The sequence below is a fragment of the Salvelinus namaycush genome, chromosome 42 (genome assembly GCF_016432855.1).
Source record: "Salvelinus namaycush isolate Seneca chromosome 42, SaNama_1.0, whole genome shotgun sequence".
In the NCBI taxonomy this organism is placed as follows: Eukaryota; Metazoa; Chordata; class Actinopteri; order Salmoniformes; family Salmonidae; genus Salvelinus; species Salvelinus namaycush.
In genome coordinates, this window is record NC_052348.1 from 118273 (window position 1) to 132242 (window position 13970).

At 40.4% G+C, this 13970-nt stretch overlaps 1 long non-coding RNA gene across 1 annotated transcript; it reads left to right on the forward strand.

Moving 5' to 3' along the window:
* Positions 1 to 8424: 8424 nt before the first annotated feature.
* Positions 8425 to 13015, forward strand: LOC120035085. The gene is made up of 6 exons (XR_005474107.1): positions 8425 to 9414; positions 10306 to 10400; positions 10737 to 10818; positions 11286 to 11436; positions 11974 to 12011; positions 12132 to 13015. It is a non-coding gene; the product is annotated as an uncharacterized LOC120035085 (long non-coding RNA).
* The last annotated feature ends 955 nt before the right edge of the window (positions 13016 to 13970 follow it).

Sequence of the window (13970 nt, forward strand, 5' to 3'; positions counted from 1 at the left end):
TTTAGGCTGGGTTTCTGTACAGCACTTTGAGATATCAGCTGATGTAAGAAGGGCTATATAAATACATTTGATTTGAATTTGATTTGGATGGGCCTGGAGAAATGTAACCACTCTCAGATTAATAGACAGAGCTATGGATGCAAGGACTGACCATCCATGATATCACATTATTGTTTTAACCATGTTTTGAGGCTATACAGTGTTTGTTTAAATGTACAATGTTTACAAACATTTACAAAAACGTTTACAAAAACAAGCTTATATTTTGGGCTCTCATGGAGTCTGACAGTTGAACTAAGCTCATGAGGCATTTATAAGTTATATTCTTCAAATACAGTACCAGTTTAGACACCTACTCATTCCAGGGTTTTTCTTAATTTTTACTATTTTCTACATTGTAAAATAATAGTGAAGACATCAACACTATGAAATAACACATGTGGAATCATCTTGTAACCAAAAAAGTGTTAAACAAATCAAAATATATTTTAGATTTTAGATTCTTCAAAGTAGCCACCCTTTACCTTGCTGACAGCTTTGCACACTCTTGGCATTCTCTCAACCAGCTTCACCTGGAATGCTTTTCCAACAGTCTTGAAGGAGTTCCCACATATGCTGAGTGTTTGTTGGCTGCTTTTCCTTCACTCTGTGGTCCAACTCATCCCAAACCAACTCAATTTTTTTGAGGTCGGATGATTCAGCAATAAAAGCCTAAAAAAAATAAAAGCCTTTTATTCCATAGGCTGGGATCCGCACTGTGCAGCTGTTGCAGGAGCGCATTTTTTGTGCCAAATATATTTTTTCCGCAAACCTCCTTTCGGAATTTAAAAGTAATACTCAAAGTAATCATCTAGTTTTTTTAAAATATCTGTAATCTGATTCAAATATTTTTGTTAGTAACGTATTACAGTTTTTTGTAATCCCTTACTCCCTAACCCTGCCAACCAGTAGCTGATCTATGCTGCCATGCCTACCGATGGGCTCTGGCAAAGACCTCCACTCCAGCATCACCAATGATCATTGATGGGAAGAAGAGAATTAGGCAGGTTTAGTCTGACCTGTTCAAACTTCAACATACAATATGTTTGTGTGTCAGATATATTTGTTTTATTTAAATAGGTAAGTCAGTTACAATGACAGCCTACCCCAGCCAAACAACACTGGGCCAATTGTGCACCGCCCTATGGGACTTCCAATCACAGCCAGTTGTGATATAGCCTGGAATCGAACTAGGGTCTGTAGTGACAATTCTAGCACTGACATGCAGTGCCTTAAACCGCTGTGCCACTCGGGAGCCTGTATTACCTGTCCTGACTGCCATTGGTAATACAACAGTGACTATGTGTGTATTGGTTCACAGAAATGTGTATGGAGCAAGTTTTTAATTTTTTATTGAACCTTTATTTAACTTGCAAGCACATGGAGACTTGCAAGATGATGTGATGAAGTCCAGAATGACAGATGGGCTTGAAACGGATGTCTCTGAATGGAGAGAGACCTGGCACTCATCATTAAAATTGTACTAGACTCGTTCTACTTTTATTGTCTTTTTTTAAATTATTGAATGGTATCAGTCAATATGGGAAGTGAGAACTCCTGTGTATTCTGCAACAGGATCAGGGAACTCCTGTTGTATACGGGACACCACACAGGAAGGTATGACCACTCTGACATGTTTGCCAAGGTAGCCCCATTAGCACCAGACAAAATGCCTATAGGCACGGTATCTGTATCAGCTGGGAATGAAAGGTGAAAGGTGCACATTGTTATATTATCAAAACACTGTTTCTGTAGTATTATGTAAAAGGCTTGTTTATTTACCTGTTACTACAATTAAAAGTGATCAAAACACATTCTTCTCATATTACTCTGTAGGCTACTGACTTACTGTATTCAAAGTTTCCTCCAGCATCTCACCATACATCTGCCTGTAGTAATTAAACTCAACCTAGGAGGTTTGTTTATTGTGATTGAGTGGGGGGAAAGAGGTGCTGTCACAGTTCTGACAGATGTGTGTGTTTTGGTGGTGGCAAGGACACACCTAAGAAACACCCACATGAAACCAACTAATGTTTGGCTTCTGTCATGGCTGCCAGCAATCCTTGAGGAGCCATAAAACAAGGTCAAATCAGCAGGTGGAGTTCCCCTTTAATTAGGGCGCATGAACCGCTAGCGGGACATCTATGACAACATCCAGTGAAATTGCAGAGAGCGAAATTCAAAATACAAAAATCGTAATATTAAACATGAAAATACAAGTGTCTTACATCATTTAAAAGCTTAACTTCTTGTTAATCCAACTGCGTTGTCAGATTTCATAAAGGTTTTACGGCAAAAGCATACCATGCGATTATCTGAGGACAGCGCCCCACATCAAAATAAATAAATCACTTACCTTTGAAGATCTTCTTCTGTTTGCAATCCCAAGGGTCCCAGCTACACAATGAATGGTTGTTTTGTTTGATAAAGTCCTTCTTTATATCTAAAAAAGTCTGTTTAGTTGGCGCCATTGACTTCACTAATCTAACTCGTTCAACGTGCCTGCAAATGAATCTAAAAAGTTACCGGTAAAGTTCGTCCAAACAAGTCAACGATGTTTCTAATTCATCCTCAGGTACGCTAATATCTAAATAAATGATCAAAGTTAAGATGGAGAATAGTATGTTCAATAGGGAAGATAAATAACGAAGAGCGCGCACCTCATTCACGCGTGCATCAAGACTACTTTTCTAATGAGGTACACCTTAGAAAAACTACAACTACTTGCTCATTTTTCAAAAAACAAGCCTGAAACCTTTTATAAAGACTGTTGACATCCAGTGGAAGCCATAGGTACTGCAATCGGGGTCCTTTTTGGTTGGAAATTCAATAGGCCAACATAGGAATGGTCGGGGTGAAAAAAAGAAAAAAAAATTCTAAATGGATTTTCGCCTGCCAAATCTGTACTGCTTTACTCACAGACATTATTTCAACATTTTTAGAAACTTCAGAGTGTTTTCTATCTAATGCTAATTATAAGGATATCCTAGCTTCTGAGTAACAGGCAGTTTATTTCAGGCACATCATTCATCCAAATTTCTAAACACTGCCCCCAGAAGACTTAAACACCATCCACAAACAGTCCATTAGGTAGCCACACTTATGAGGACTGGCTACATTTATATTATTTAGCAGATGCTTTGACTTATGCATAGATTTCCATATTGCTTTATACGTTCCCGTATGGGAATTGAACCCATAACCCTGGCGTTGCAAGGCACATGCTCTACCAACTGAGCCATATCTGACATAAATTATCTCTTGTAAGAAATGAGGATGACTGGCGATTGGTTGATATGTCAGGAGTGGGTGGGGACTTTTCTACAGTGACGATAACTGCAACAATTTGTAGCAGACAAATCTAAGTTGTTTTGTTTGCATTTTGAACTATAGCTGTAACGAGTTTGTCGCAACTGGCCAAAAGGTGTTAATCTGTCTCTGGTACAGTACCTTTCTATCTGCCATATTGGGAATACAGTATGTTACATTTTGCATTATGACTTTGAACTACCTTGTCAGTTGGAATAAGACCACAGTGAGTAATGAATACCGGTAGAAGTATTTAAAGAGGCACTGAAAAAACTGATTGGCACGTGTGTTTTTCTGTTGCGCATTAGAAAAACTCGTTTTCAGTCTCGGAAGTGTGTTTCCTGACCAATTATGTATGAGACACTTCCTCAAAATCCCCAGAATAAATCTAAGATAAATCAAGAAATCTGTAATGAATTTTGACGTTTTTGCCGAGGATGTTTTAGTTGTGATATTTTACATCTAAGTAAGGTGTTTGGTACAGTATTTCTCAAGTAAAAAAATGCGTCACATGTTGTTGTTTCCTTATGTAAAAATGTAAATAATAATCGGAACTGCTGGACAGGTCTGTCTCACTGTCTATGCTATTGGATAGAGATTAATCACCGCAGTTGATTAATCACCCCATGTTAGTGTGTAAATGGACATTGTCAAATCAAAACCCAACCTTCATTTATTTACCCGATGTGGATGGATTTTCCAAACTCCGTTTTAGACTAGACTGACTTTATGACCAAAATTCTCATTTTTACACTGTAGTCAATGTTGGCACTAACATAACTGTTTCTGACTTATATCGATGACAAATAGGCAGTTTTCTAGGGGATTCATTGCTTTTGAAAGGCAGTCGCTGTTTATTCAAAGTATATTATGTCTTGAACTGGTGGCCAGCGCTGGTGCTTTTTGAAATAGGGGTGAGTTGACTCTAGGCTCTTGGATAGGTTTATTATTGTTATGGAGTTCTGAACGGTTTGCGTGTGTAATGATTTGACAGTGATGCCAAAGTGACGCTTTGCAATAGTATTCAATTCAATTAACCTGTACTGCAGTATCATACACGTTTTTTCTCTCCAGAAGTCAAATTAAATTTAAAGTGTTCATTAAGCCACACTATTGCTTTTTATCAAAACAATGTCATTTCGGAACAAGAGAGCTGAAGGTTTGAGGGTCTGTTTTCAAATGCTACCTTGCCTGGGTAAAGTTGCGGGTATGTTTGGTATTAAACCTCCAAGTCATCGAATTTGCTAGGTCATTTGCAAGCTAAAGTTTGTGACAGTCTCTGCAGTCCTAAATATTCTATGATAGATGGTCCCTTATTTAGAGAATCTCTCATGCTATACAATAAATCGACTTTACTATAGGCTATGGCAATGTTTTTCATAGATGTAGTCCACCCAATTTAAAAGTGCACATTTACTTCCAAAACATTTTTTATCCTATCGTGTAAGATCAACATATACACAATAATACAATAATAAATAGTCAAATGAATTAAATATCCTGTCTTGTAAGGTTAGCTAACGTTAGCAGTGTTTTAGAGATGGGCTGACGTTAAAATGGAATAGCATGCATACAGTGACAGCTGGGTGAGAGAGGACTTTGATACAGCAGATCTGTTCAACGTCATCAAGCCTTTATTAACATCAAGTCTTTATTTCGCGCGCGTCACGTGTCAATGGCGTCAATTCCAATGGAGCCAATGTATTCCAAGGATTTATGCAGAACTCCACATCTGAAGAGCGGAAGTAGATGGAACATTCCTGTGACTTCGAAAAGGTAGGGAACATTTCACTGATGAATTACGTCATTTAGCTATTACACACGTATAAAACAATGGGGATACTTATTAATTAGGTTATGATGGGTTATATTTTGTGATCGAGTTGCATTGGGTCTGTAGGTTGTCAATGTGTGCTGGCTTTACACAATACACATTGTCAGCTAGGCCACATTAATAAGGCACAAAGACAGGTGCAAGTGAGCCCCGCTTGTTGCATGTAGTGGTTTTTCTTTGATTGTGATTGTCATCTTAAAGGATATAGGCTTAATGTGCGAATTTCTGTTGAAACTCATTTAGACAATATTTTTATACTTCCCATTAGATCTTTTGATTCTTCAAAATGTCAGAGAGACCAATTTTCGAACCTTTCAGGGAAAATACGTGAGTCTTCTGTTTATCTGTCATTCATGTAACCTACTGGATTTTTACTGACCTACTTTAAAAATTGTCTTTTGCCTCCCAACATTTTGTTACTTTTAGCTTTTTAAGGCTCATGGTTGTAATGAATATTCAAAACGTGGCCACTCATGGCCACTTTACAGTAACACAATAATTTCCTGTCACACTCAAGATCAAATTCAAATAATGTAGATGGTAGGCCTACTGTATAGCATACTAATAAGTACATAGATAAACAATAACCCACCCTCTTCTCTTGTTGCTTTACTGCCAATTTAATCAGTCAATCCCATCAGTTATCAGTAGCCTATATAACACATTTTGTATTAAAGTATCACGAGCAGCAAAACAGTCAACAGACATTCCCGTTCAACTTCTGTGAAAAGTTAGGTCTGTGTGCGATGCCCATTGAATGAAAGATGTCTGTGACTGTAGGAAGTCTGTTTAGGAAACACCAAGTTATTACATTAGACTTCTTATTGTGTCTCCTTTCATCTGTTGGACCTAACTGTCAAATCGTGGGAATTCCGATCGCTGTCCTTGGTGCTGAATCCCCTTGTAGCCTAGGCTCTTTTCCTATTCGTTTGTTTACCTTTTACGTGACAAAGTCACTAACAGGCCATATTAGGCGATGATGAGGCGCTAATCTTATTATAACGTTTGGGCAATGTCCAATTATCCATGGGTTGAACATGCAGTGAATTTCCGAAATGTGAATGCAGTGTGTGTCTCCTTCCAAAGAGCCCTTAGGCCTACGTGTGCGCACATTGCCTCATGCTCATGGAACAATATCATGCTTCTGACCAGATCCAATTTAAAAATATTGTTGTTTAAAAAAAATAAACAGATGTATGGTGTTTCCTTTAATTTGAATCAGAGGCTCTCTGGATGTTTACTTTTTGCCAAAAACAAGAAGAAAAAAAAACCCGTTAGTTTTATTAGTACATTATAATAAATATTATATTAATCATGATAGGTTAATAATTTAATATAGAAAAAATGTACCTAATGTTCTAATATTTTTTTAGGGCTCCTGTCAGTCACAGGCCCTTAGGATCGTCCTAACCCCCCATTTGGCCTCCCTTGATAAAAAAAAGTATAAAATAATAGTCAATCAGCGTTAAGCTAAACTGAGTGAGCTCAACTGTGAATGGTAAAAAAAAAAGTAAAGGGAAGCCTGTTTGGATTTGGCGTCACTCCTATCAAATCTCATTGAGAGTATACTTAATTGACAGAAACAACTTGAATTTTTGCATCTTGTTGTGTTGTTGTCCTCCGGTGGCTAGCTAGCTAAAATTCGCCCTTTCCTAAATTAGCCATTGATGGAGAAAGGGATTTGGACTTGTGGTTTTACTTAATTCTCCGTACCGGCCAATGATTATCAAGGTGATCCAACTATTAATTTATACATTGTGCCCCTGTCACGCCCTGACCTGAGATATCTCTTGTTTTCTTTATATTTTGGTTAGGTCAGGGTGTGACTAGGGTGGGTACGTTAGTTTTTGTATTGTCTAGGGTTTTCTGTAAGTGTAGGGTTTTTGTAGGTCTAGGTATTTGTATGTCTATGGTGGCCTGATATGGTTCCCAATCAGAGGCAGCTGTTTATTGTTGTCTCTGATTGGGGATCATATTTAGGTAGCCATTTCTCCTTTTGGTGTTCGTGAGTTCTTGTTCTATGTTTAGTTGCCTGTCTGCACTACTCATATTAGCTTCACGGTTCGTTTTGTTATTTTGTTAGTTTGTTCAGTGTTCGTTCTTATAATAAAGAAGAATGTACACTTACCACGCTGCGCCTTGGTCTCCTCCTTACAACGGCCGTGACAGCCCCTGGCCTGAGAGGATGGAAGTTCAATATGTATCTAGATGTAGAACGCTCATGTTAACTAGCTAACGTTGCCCATGAAAGGAAGTTAGGCTAGCGAGCAAGCATTTTAGCCAGGTAGCCTAGGACACACACACACACACACACACACACACACACACACACACACACACACACACACACACACACACACACACACACACACACACACACACACACACACACACACACACACACACACACACTGCTAGCCTACCTTACCACTACACCTTAATTGTGAGACCTTTCTACCCAGGCCAGAGCCCAGTGTGTCCAGCCATCCGCACACCTCGCCCTTCTCTCTGGGTAATCTTGAGCTCACCACTGTGTCCCTGAAAGGGGCAGAGGATAGCCCGCTATGCCACAAGCCCAGAGTGATCCTCGCCCCTCAGCGCAGCAGTGCCCGCTTCGGAGTGCCCAGCCACAGCCCTTTCTTCTGTAGGAACAACCCCCACCCACAGAGGGTCAGGCACATCAAGGGTTAGTTTGATACACCCAGAGTCACAAAGAGGCATGCACATTTGCACACATGCAAACACGCATACACACGCACACGCACATGCACACACACACACACACACACACACACACACACACACACACACACACACACACACACACACACACACACACACACACACACACACACACACACACACACACAGTGTCTATTCATTTACTAATAGTTGAGTCACATTCCCACCTAGCAGATGATGAATAGCATTGGTACAGTGCCTCAATATTATTGAATTTACAGATAATTCAACAATGCCTCCATCCTTCATATAAGACATTTTTAATCCATGTCTGTTGTTTACACAGGTATCAATGATAAACAAATCTGTGCTGTCAATGATGTCACCTTTGGCCAGTTTCCCCAGTACTGCTTTGGCAGGGTCCTGACCCTTGAGAAGAATCTGGTGTTGCAGTCAAACATGCCGACGGCGGCCAACAGCACCTACCTCCCTATTGACGTCCTCACGGGCCTCCAGTTCTTCCCCCTGAAGCAGAAGGATTCCCCCTCTCTGAGGTTATGTACGTTCAGACAGTCTGTCAGTCTGGCCCCAGATCTGTTTGTGTCATGTCAATGGCCATAGGAGTTGGCAAGACTCCTTCAATACAGCAAGTCTCTGTCAATATGAACCTTTCTGTCTTTTTTATGGTGATGTCATTTATGTACAAAACCAGCCCTATTGATCCTGTGATATGGTGTTGTAACAAAGTAGTTCTCTTGTAAAATGGATGTGCTTTGGTTCTTGCCCAGCTGCATCCAGCTGTATTCCCGTGGAGTAGCCTATTGTACATTATTTTGTGTTTACAACTATGATGTCCCTACGTACTGGTAAACAAAGTTACGATGACGTTATATTGATCTTGTATTTTAGCTGCATGTTATGCCTGGATATTATAGTGTTTCTGAAAGTAAAAACAGGCATGTAGAGTGAGAATGAAACTCTAGCCCCTACTAGACCCTAGAGCATTCTGCTACAGGCTACAGGTAACCAGATATCAGTGTGGCGGTTAAGCACTTCATTGTATCCATCTACCCTATCATGTTACAACTGCTGCACAAAGCAGCTCATTCAATACAAATTATAAATTGGTAGGGACGATGAATGGAAAACAACAATTATTTAAAACTATGCTCATGATGGTGCCCTAAAGACACTCAAAATTGATGTATGTATTTGTGTGTGTGCATGTGTTGTTATGCTATCGACATTGTATTTGGAAAATTAAGTTGCATAATGAAAATAATTGTACAGAAAAAATACAAAATAAGCACAGTACTGTACAGTGTAATCATCGAAATCACATGTATGCAGGTGTCACACATGTTTGTCAGATCTTGAATAAGACATATGTAGGCCTTATTGCAGGCTTATGAACAGTGCATCTCCTGTCCTTAGTTTTAGCAGAGAATTAATTTGCTGCTTTTTTGTTCTCTTCCAAGTGACCGAGGCCTGGCGTGAGGAGTTGCGAGAGTTGACAGAGAGGGCAAGGCTTTTGGGACCAGGTGGAAGAGGTGAGATGGAATATCATTTTTTCAGAAGATGAAATGTTATTATTATATATTGCCCAGCCAGGTCTGGGTAAATTCCACTTCAACTCCACCACAAGAAAGGCTGAATCCTAACTGGAGATCTCTTAACTCCAGATTTTGACATCGATGAGAGAAAGACTGAGTGGGATTGAATTGAAATTGTATTGACCCCAACCCCAACTGTTGCATACTGCTCCAAAATCTAAAATGTTGTTTAATAATGTAATCGTAACACTTAAGAGGAAACCATCTCAGTCAAAATCATTTTGGGGCCTCCCAAGTGGTGCAGCGGTCTAAGGCACTGCATTGCAGTGCTATAGGCATCACTGCAGACCTGAGTTTGATCCTGGGCTGTATCACAACCGGCCGTGATCGGGAGTCCCGTAGGGCGGCGCACAATTGGCCCAGTGTCGTCCAGGTTAAGGGGGGCTTTGGCCGGGGGGCTTTACTTGACTCCTCGTGCTCTAGGAACTCCTTGTAGCAGGCCGGACACCTGCAGGCTGACCTTGGTCGTCAGGTGAATGGTGTTTCCTCCGACACATTGGTGCGGCTGGCTCCCAGGTTAAATGGGCGGGTGTTAAAGAGCGTGGTTGGGGCGGGTGCAAAGGAGCGAGGATGCATGAGTCGACCTTCACCTCCTGAGCACGTTAGGGAGTTACAGTGATGAGACAAGATCGATATTGGGGGTAAAATGCCCACATTATTATTTTTGTTATAATTATAACATTTGTAAGTGTTGTTAAAGATGTACATTCTGTGTCTGGTGAATTTTTTGGGGGGGGTTTGAGGGTTAGGTTTAGGTAAGAGTTAGGGTTAATATTAGAATTAGGATTAGGGTTGTTGGTTGTAACCCCATTGCCCTCTGACCTCCAGGCAGTGGTGTCCCCTTCTTCCCCCAGTCCAGCTGTGTGTCAGCCCTCGGGGGGTCTAGAGATGACAGAGAGGGGAACCCTAAACTACAGCTGATGGTGAGCACGAGTGAACCTCATGTTTGAAAAAAATTCCAAGGCACTTCCCATTGGGCAAAGACATCAATTTAACGTCTATTCCATCTTGGTTCAACATTATTTCATTGACAAGACATGGAAACAACGTTGATACAACCAGTGTGTGCCCAGTGGGTTGTCAGATACAGTAAATTACAATTTTAATGTCTTTATTACATTGGCATACTGTATATCTGCAAGGAATATTAAAAACTATTGCAATTTGCATGTTTCAGTTATAGGTTGCCTTCATGATGGCCTTCGAGTTACAGCTTGTAACACGTTATGACATAGTTTGAACACTCTTATATGTTGTAGGTGATTGATATGTTGTGTCAGATACTGGAAACGGAGTCTATAGGGGATGTCCAGTAATGGATTCTGACAGCTGGTCAAAGAGGTAAGTGCACTGGACTGCACATATACACCAATCCATTTAGCATGCTGTCACTGTTATCTCGAGCCCTTTTCTAGTTGTTGAAATCCAGCTGCAGAGCATAGAGAGGGAAAGACAAGATTAGATAGATAAGATAGCTCTTTATTCATACCCCAAGGGAAATTTGATAGCACCATCCAAATTAACAGTAACAAAAGGGTACATTATCAAGAAACATTTTTATCACAACATTAAAGTGAGACTCAGCAATTAGCATTGCCACATACAGAATGAACCAATAATATTGCAGATGAGCGAGATGCAAGACACCCTCACGCAAAGTATATGATACACTCACACAAAGACTTTAAAAGTCCCCAAAATAGTGTTAATCGGGACCATAATAATCCAAAGTCCCTACTAAGATCCATCAGGATGTAAACATTGATCTGTCATGGCGTTAACCTGTGGTGTTATTTACTTTTGTCCAGAAAAGGACCAGGTTCTAAGTCTGCTGTCTTCCGCCCTGGCAAAGGACCCGGTCTCAGCCTATGAGGCTCCGGGAAGAGAGCAGCTGACAGTGAAGGAGGTTCAAAACCATGCCTCCAGAATGACTTCGATCAGTGAGGAGGATACCACCAGGTTAGTGTTTCCAACCAGAAAATGACGGCATTGTAAGACACCTATGCCAACTGTTGTCTACTGGGAGTATCGATTGTTGAAATATTTTGGTTGTTTTTGGGTCACTGGAAGATGGCAAAAGCTTTTAGTGGATCACAGCAAAAAAAAATTGGAATCATTGCACATTGGAAGTTGGCTGCACACTTCACAGTATACAGCCCCAGAACCAAATGCAGCCTAAAAAGTCATTGATGATGTGGGGGGAGGAAATCCTAGTTCTTAAGGAAATCTATTTGAAATTGGATGAATGATGATGCAATGCCATGTAGCATGAAATCGCCATGCTGCCAAGAAATAGTACATCCCGCTATAATAATTTTCTGGCCCCTTGAATCATGTCTGGCTGCCACTTCCCCCCTGGACAAAAACTGTAAGTTGTGCACCCCTGCACTAGGTGCTGAATATAAATACTGCTACCCACTGGCCAATACATTTAACCTATTCAAAAAGGACAGCCTGTAATGTATTTACAAAATATATTATGTTTACTCTTCACAGAGATCATTCCCTAAAAATTATGTCAAACTGTGACTCAGGTGAGTCTCCAAGGTTAAGTCCTGACAAATAATATAATTCATTGACCTAGTAATAATATGTTGATTGATTCACTCAATTTCTCGAGGTCTGTCTGTCTATCTATGATACACCATTCCCAGGTAAACTGGAGGATGCAGGCACAGAGAGGGCAGAGTCCAAGACCCCCAGGGAGAGACACATTGCCAGACCCCTGAGTACCCAGAGGACCCTGTGTAGCCCCACCGTGTGTCACCTCAACCAAAAGGTGGTCCTACGTTACACCAAGCGGGCCCTGATGCCTCACACACCACCTGAAGTGTTCCAGGCCGAATGGCCCAACTATACCCAGCAGGCACCTGGCTCACTCGTGACATAAAACACAACTCTGGCAATACACCTGGGGCTGGTTCAGGAAGTTGCAATGTTACTGAACGTTCAGATAGAAATGTATGATGTAGAATAGATACCATTGTCTGTCATGTTGAATAGGTTATTGTATCAGCTCTAGTGATTCTATTCATATCTGCAACACTCTGAACGTTGTGCCCTAAAGAATGAACCCCTCCTGTGCATCTCAATAGACCTCTTATTCAGCAATCGGTAGTCATTTTGTTCTGATTTGGTTTGAATTAGATTTTGAATTGGTGTTTCATTGAGGTGGAAAGGGAGTTAAAATGGGATTTGAGTGTAATCATTAGTTACAGCAATACTTTTACACTGTAATGACATAAGTAGTTACACAGTAATAATGGCAATGTAACGTAAGTGTTACCACATACTGCATCACTACTAGTATTTCTAGACTGACAATTGTTCACACAAATAGAATAACATAATCTGAAAGACTATAAAGACAATAGGATCCGTAGTCAATATATCTGTATATTTATCTCACTTATTTCCCGAATGCATGAAAAAATAAAGTGAATCAATGAATGCCTATTAATGAATACAATAGACTGTGTACTACTCCCTTCACAGAACAGCGCAAACTGGCTCTAACCAGAATAGAAAGAGGAGTGGGAGGCCCCGGTGCACAACTGAGCAAGAGGACAAGTACATTATTGTGTCTAGTTTGAGAAACAGACGCTTCACAAGTCCTCAACTGGCAGCTTCATTAAATAGTACCCGCAAACACCAGTCTCAACGTCAACAGTGAAGAGGCGACTCCGGGGATGCTGGCCTTCTAGGCTGAGTTGCAAAGACAAAGACATATCTCAGACTGGCCAATAAAAAGAAAAGATTAAGATGGGCAAAAGAACACAGACACTGGACAGAGGAACTCTGCCTAGAAGGCCAGCGTCCCGGAGTTGCCTCTTCACTGTTGATGTTGAGACTGGTGTTTTGCGGGTACTATTTAATGAAGCTGCCAGTTGAGGACTTGTGAGGCATCTGTTTCTCAAGCTAGACACTCTAATGTACTTGTCCTCTTGCTCAGTTGTGCACCGGGGCCTTTCTATTCTGGTTAGAGCCAGTTGGCGCTGTTCTGTGAAAGAAGTAGTACACAGCGTTGTACCAGATCTTCAGTTTCTTGACAATTTCTCGCATGGAATAGCCTTCATTTCTCAGAACAAGAATAGACTGATGAGTTTCAGAAGAAAGTAATTTGTTTCTGACCATTTTGAGCCTGTAATCAAACCCACAAATGCTGATGCTCCAGATACTCAACTAGTCTAAAGGCCAGTTTTATTGCTTCTTTAATCAGTACAACACTTTTCAGCTGTGCTAACATAATTGCAAAAGGGTTTTCTAATGATCAATTAGTCTTTTAAAATGATACATTTACATTAGCTAACACAACGTGCCATTGCAACACAGGAGTGATGGTTGCTGATAATGGGCCTGTGTACGCCTATGTAGATATTCCATAAAAGAAATCAGCCGTTTCCGTTAGTCATTTACAACATTAACAATGTCTACACTGTATTTCTGATCAATTTGATGTTATTTTAATGGACAGAAAATGTGCTTTTCTTTCA